Source organism: Macaca mulatta, chromosome 3 (assembly GCF_049350105.2).
Source record: "Macaca mulatta isolate MMU2019108-1 chromosome 3, T2T-MMU8v2.0, whole genome shotgun sequence".
Lineage (NCBI taxonomy): Eukaryota > Metazoa > Chordata > Mammalia > Primates > Cercopithecidae > Macaca > Macaca mulatta.
In genome coordinates, this window is record NC_133408.1 from 81,831,154 (window position 1) to 81,838,129 (window position 6,976).

Genomic DNA, 6,976 nt, shown 5'->3' on the forward strand with positions numbered 1-6,976 from the left:
CAGTGTTATGAAGCGGAAGTGGGGTATCCTGGAGAGGACTTGGGAAGTAGAAAGAGCCCAGGTTTGGGGACCAGGAGATTCATCTGCCAAGCTTAGCCCTGCTACCAGCTGGCCAGGTGCCCATGGGTAAATACCTTTCTCTCTCTGGGTATTTTTAGTTTGTTGTAAGTTCATAAGATCCATAAGATCAAGAGTTCAAATTATATAAATTATAAGATCTGGATCTTGTGTATCTTCCTTTTTTCTTTCCAGCAAATAGTGTTGTGCCTACCATGGGGGATGAAAACTCAACAAAGCTGTGGGCTGAGTATTTACTGGATGTGTTTATTCATGATTTAACTCAATATTTTCTCTCTCCCTCCCTTCCTCTCTTTCTTTCTCCTTTGTCTCTGTCTCTGTTTTGAAAACTTAAAAATCTTATACAGAGGAGGTACCCCATTCATAACGCTTAGATGTTGGGCTATGTGGGTTTCCAGAAAGCAGCTCATCGGACAAATACCAAGCACCTGATTCCAGGTGTCAGGCTTGCCTGAGGATGCAAACTGAAACAAACTACAGGGATAGGCCCCTCCTTTCCTGTCACCGCGGGAATCAGAGTAAGGAGATATTAAGGTTAAATATTCTAAAATAATTGCTTTAAAACTGTTCAAGTTTTTAGAGGTTTTTTTTTCAGGTTTAATTGATATACAAAAATTGCACATATTTCATGCATACATTTTGATGAATTTAGACATCTGCATACACCCATGATACTGTCACCTCAATCAAGGTACTACATTTCCTTGTGCTTTTTTCTTTTTTCAACAAGAATACAACATGAGATCTACCATCTTAACATATTCTAAAGTACACAATACAGTATTATTAACTATAGGTTTTATGTTATAGACTAGATATCTAGAACTTATTCATTTTTCCTCATTTTTTACCCCTTGAGTGACCATGTGACCTAGCAATCCCACTTCTGCATATAAATCCAAAAGAATTAGAATTAGGATCTTGAAGAAATATCTGTACTTATATGTTCATAGCAGCATTAGTCACAATAGCCACGATATGGAGGCAACCCAAATATCCAACAACAGATGAATGAGTAAAGAAAATGTGGCACATACATGCAATTGAATATTATTCAGCCTTAAAAAGAAAGAAATCCTGACATTTGAGATAACATGGATGAATCTGGAGGACATTGTGCTAAGTTATTCAAGTTCACTACCAGTAAAATCATGTCATGAAGTAAGGTCATTGTGAGGGAAAGCACATTCCAGCTCAGTCTCTGAATGTGCCCTGGAGGCAGACACACCCTGGGACATCAAGTGTCCCTTCTTTGTTCTTCATGGTATTGTATGAGGCGTGCGTTCACACAGGCAGATTTTCATGGGAAGGCCCAGGATGGAGCACGCTTTGATGACCCTAACAAGCAAGCTTAGTTCATTGGTAAAGTAGGGCAAATTATATGATATGCATTTAGTTTATATATATTTATTTTATTTACTTATACTTCTTATGTGCTTTTCAGCAAGTTTCCTTATGAAATTGTCTCTGATTTCGCTTCATTGTTTGGTTGATACTTCTGTCTTTTCAAAAATTATTTTAATTTTTTTTTTTTTTTTTTTTTGAGACGGAGTCTCGCTCTGTCGCCCAGGCTGGAGTGCAGTGGCACGATCTCAGCTCACTGCAAGCTCCGCCTCCCGGGTTTACGCCATTCTCCTGCCTCAGCCTCCCGAGTAGCTGAGACTACAGGCGCCCGCCACCTCGCCTGGCTAGTTTTTTATATTTTTTTTTTTTTAGTAGACACGGGGTTTCACCGTGTTAGCCAGGATGGTCTAGATCTTCTGACCTCATGATCCGCCTGTCTCGGCCTCCCAAAGTGCTGGGATTACAGGCTTGAGCCACCGTTAATTTTTTTCTTCTTTTCAACTTTTATTTTCAAATCAAGGGTACATGTGAGGTTTGGAGCATGGATGAATCCATTACCCAGGTGGTGAGCATTGTACCCAATAGGTACTATTTTAGCCCTTGCCTCCCTCCTTCTCTCCCTTCTCTAGTAGTCCCAGTGTCTATTGTTCCTGTCTTTATGTCCATATGGACCCAAGGTTTAGCCCCCACTTGTAAGAGAGAACACGTGGTGTTTGGTTTTCTGTTTCTGTGTTAATTAACTTAGGATTATGGCCTCCAGCTGCATCCATGTTGTTGCAAGAGACATATTTTTTTTTTATGGCTGCGTAGTATTCCATGGTGTGTACGTATCACCTTTTCTTTATCAATTCACCTTTGATGGGCTCCTAGGATGATTCATGTCTTTGCTATTGTGAATACTGCTGTGATGAACATAAGGGTGTATGTGTCTTTTTGGTAGAATGAACTTTTTTCCTTTGCATATATACCAAGTAATGGGAATACTGGGTTGAATGGTCATTCTTCTCTTAGTTCTTTGATGAATCTCCAAACTGCTCTCCATAGTGGCTAGATGAATTCACATTCCTACTAGCAGTATATAAGCATTCCCTTTCCTCTACAGCCTTACCTGCATTATGAAATGTTTTCACTTCACATTTAATAAAAATGAATATAAATAAAGTGGGCACAGAAGTGGGGCTATCCAGATTTATAACATATGATTCTTATTCAGGATGAAATTAAAGTAAAAATATTAATAGTTACTGCTTGGAGTATTTCCTACACGTCAAGCCCTCTGCTACATGATTTATCTCTAGCACTATTAATCCCCAAATGACTGTACAGGTTAATGCTTTTATTCCTACTGTCAAAGATGAGTGTTTTGGTTAATGTCGTTAGATGTACAAACAAAAATAGAGACTGCCTGTCTAAAATTGAATTTTAGGTAAACAACAAGTAATTCTTATATAAGAATAGGGACATCCTTATACTAAAACATTATTTGTTGCTTGTCTGAGATCTAGGTGCCCTGTATTTTATCTAACAATCTTACACTCAAGGCCACAATTAAAGCCACTTTGCCTGATACCATCCAGCTTATTTCAGTGAAAAATCAGAATCTGACCTGTGTTTGTCTGGTTCTAAAGCTTATTTTTAAATTTTTTTTCAGCCCATTTTCCTCTAAAAAGGAAATAGGTCAATGCAAATCAGAAACATAGGTGGATAAAAAGGCCTGATTTTTATAGAACACATTTTTTCTTTTTTTTTTCCTTTTCTTCTTCTTTTTTTTTTTTTCTTTTTGGACCTCAGTGATAAAAATAATGTATGTTTTCAGTGTACTGTCCTCAATGTTGAATATTGCCCAGGGGGCTTTACTCCCTTTTTTTCTCCATGTAGCCTATGAGATCAGTATCTTTCTCATTCAAAGTTAATTCCAGATGTCTCTTTCTTTACTCTTAAACCATGAAATAATATTATTCTTTTCCATTAGTCTTTGATGATTACATCAAAACAGTAGACTTTCTGAAGATGAGGGATTCGGCATGAGGGTTGGTTGGCCGGGCTGTGGCAGGATTGGTGTGCTGGGAATGCTCACCCTTAAGGGGGTTGCAAGACTCCTGGCGTGAGTCTGTGGAACCCACTTCCTCACTGTCTTGCGCATGAAGTCATCCCATCCCAGCGACTCTGGTTCTGTCTTGTGGATAAAGAAAAAGCAACAACAACAACAACAACAATCTAGCCTTCTTCTAAATTTGACTTTTGAATCCTTTATTTATTTATTTATTTAATTTTAGTGTAATTTTATTTAACTAGATATAGCCTTCTCAAGTGTAATTTCTTTCTTTTTTGTTATGCTTCTTCCATGGCTTAGCATAGATTTCAGATGTTTCCAAGAACCTTTCTTTACTGAGGACTGGGTGGGGGGGGACACAGGGATTTTGCCTGGTGTGTTTTGCGTAGTCCTGTCCTTTCAGCTGGCCTTGGTTTACCAGTGTAAACAGGGGCTTGGCATTTTTGTCTTATCCATGGCCTATATCCTTGCCTTACAGTCTTATCTTTAGGCTGTGTCTCTATTTAAGCCCAAATTGATGTACTTCATTCATTTGGTTTATTCATGTTTCTTTTCTTCTCCAAGAAATGTTTATTGAGCCTCTATTTGCCATTCCGTGCTATGTTTGATTATGGCTCAAGCTATGTGAAGGACTAGAAAGTGTCTTTTATGAAGCACAATCTGAGTGATGTGTTCCACAAGAGTTTATCCCTCCAAGTACCCAGAAAGAGATATGTATTGTTATTCCCTTCTAAAGGTGATAAAACCGAGGTCCACTGTCTCATGAGTAGCATTTACCACTGCCAGAATGAAAGCCTAAGGGGAATGACTCAAAGCCCTACTGTGTCTGTGGACTGAACTCACAGCCAGACACAAAGCAGTGCTCCCAAAAGGAGAGAGAAGAAAAACAAACACCAAAAGAAGATTGATTGTTGTAATTCCTTTTTATCTGGCCAACAGAATCTTCACTGACAAGCCCAAGAGGCAGGAGGGGAGACAAAAGGATTTGTTGTGTCTTTCTCTCTATGCTGTCATGTTTCCTGCCTGAGTCCTATGAGGGGACACCACCACAGGGGCCCAGTGAGGCAAGCACCATGATGTCAAAGTCTGCCTTGCATATCTTTGCTCGTGTCACCTCTTCTTTTCTCTACTTCCAAATTCTCTCTATCCACTTCTTGAACTCTTCTTTTTAGCCCGGTTTAGCCTGTCATATGCAAGTGCCTTCCCCTGTCCCCATTGCCCCAAGGATCCATTCCCTTGACTTGCAAGTGTCTTTTTGAATTTCCTGCTAATTTGAACTGACGAGATGGAAATGCATCTTAAAGATTGGGTAGGAGGCCAGGCATGACAATGCCCGATGCCCAGACTTGGGAGAGTGGTTGGGTGCTGCAGGAAAGAGGTGGTTCTCGGTCCCAGTGTCAGCTTGTATTTGGAAATGTCTGCATATTTTATGATTTCACTACATTGGACAGATTCTGACATCTGATCAACACTCCTGTGTAGTTCTGGTTGCGTCAGGGCTCCCAAGGAACTCTGTCTTTCCGTCTTCCACTGGACAGTTCGTGGTCCCAGTTGTTAATCTATAATCCCACTCTTGATAAGAGAAATAATAAATAATTTCTCTATCATTATACTCTGTAAAGAATATCAAATACCAGATAAAATTTCCTTTAATAATTTTTTATCACCTGTGCTTTATCCTCACATAATTCTTTCCATTATTTTGCCACATTGTTATATCTACATTTTTAAAGGTACAATGCAATTCCTATTTTTCAAGTGAAGAAGTTGGAACTTAGAGAAAATGGGTAAGGCAGCAGCACTGCATTTTGAATCAAGACTGTCTGATTTCAGAACCTTATATCCTAACTACAAGAATATGTATTTACTTTGCCTTGTTTGCCTATCCCAGAAGATTCCAACTTGGAAATTTTTGGAAACTATCGTATTATAGCATTCACTGCCCTTCTCACCCAAGCAATAATTGTTTCGTTGTCACTTGTGTGTAAACCAATGTGAGGCTCATTTTCCTAATTTGCAAAGTGGGATAAGAATACAGATCCTACAGGGTTACTTTGAGTCACAAGTTAAAAGTAAGTAAATGTGCTGTTGGAACTTTGAGTACAGACAGAGCTATGCACCCATAAAGAGTGAAATACCAGATCTTTCTGCACTCAAACATTACCCATGTTGATTTATAAAAAAGAAACAATGATTTCACCCTGCTCGATCACTGCTAGGCTTGATGGGATGGTAGATAAAAAGAAAAAAGAATGAAGTGTAGGAAATATGCACTTCCTCTTTATGGTTATTATTTTGTTTTTGTTTTTTTCTTTCTGTTCAGACTCTTCAATTGTGAGTCAGATCATAAATCACTGCTTCACTTATGGGTTTTGGTGGAGCCAAAGTGTATGACTTGAGAGTCTATTTACAACATCTTTTCCCTTTACCTGGCTCTGCTGGACTTCAAAAGGCTATTTCCATGTGCAGGATAGAATATGGAGCTGGAACACTAGGTATTCCTGGCTTATTTTTGGCATCAAGCCTCTCACTGGAAAAAATAGAAATTATTAAGAGGTTTCAGCACATTTTAAAAGCATATAAAATCAAAGTTATTCAATACTGAATCTAGGGACAACAATATATTTGGAGATTTATTAGGTCCCAACATGCATCTTTTAGTTTGCCTTTTTTAAATCCCAAATAAGTTTAATTTAAAATATAATCATTATAATTATATTATATAAGAATATGAGCCATGTTGCCTTGGATCAAGCAGTGTTTCAGCATTGGACATCTTCCAAGAGACTCTGAGTGAGGCACATTCAAGATGTTCTGCAGATGCGTCTCACAGGTTGATCCAGCATACAGAGGTGCTTTAAAAAGATAACTGAGTTGGCCAGACGTAGTGGCTCACTCCTGTAATCCCAGCACTTTGGGAGGCATAGGCGGGTAGATCACGAGGTCAAGAGATCGAGACCATCCTGGCCAACATGATGAAACCCCGTCTCTACTAAAAATACAAAAATTATCTGCGCGTGGCGGCACATGCCTGTAGTCCCAGCTACTCAGGAGGCTGAGACATGAGAATCGCTTGAAGCTGGAGGTGAAAGTTGTAGTGAGCCAAGATTGTGCCACTGCACTCGAGCCTGGCGGCAGAGCGAGATTCCATCTAAAAAAAAAAAGATAACTAAGTCATGGTGCTGTGTAGCCAACATAACCAAAATGTGGGCCTTCAGCCTGAATCCAATTGGCCTTACTCAAGCCTCAGCTTTCAACCTCTTGTCTTCACCACATGTTTTCCCACATACCAATTCACTCTCAAAACTTATTTCATCAAGCATGACTAAACTCTTTGGGACTCAGCATCTCAACAGTGTATTCCATTTCCCTTCTGTGATTTCTGTCATCATTCAGGCTTGAGTGACTTCTTCTTATTACTGTAGGCAATGGCCCTCACTCCTACGTGGATGTCTGTCTGTTAGATGACCAGGGTCTTAAGTAGATGACCCATGCTGACTT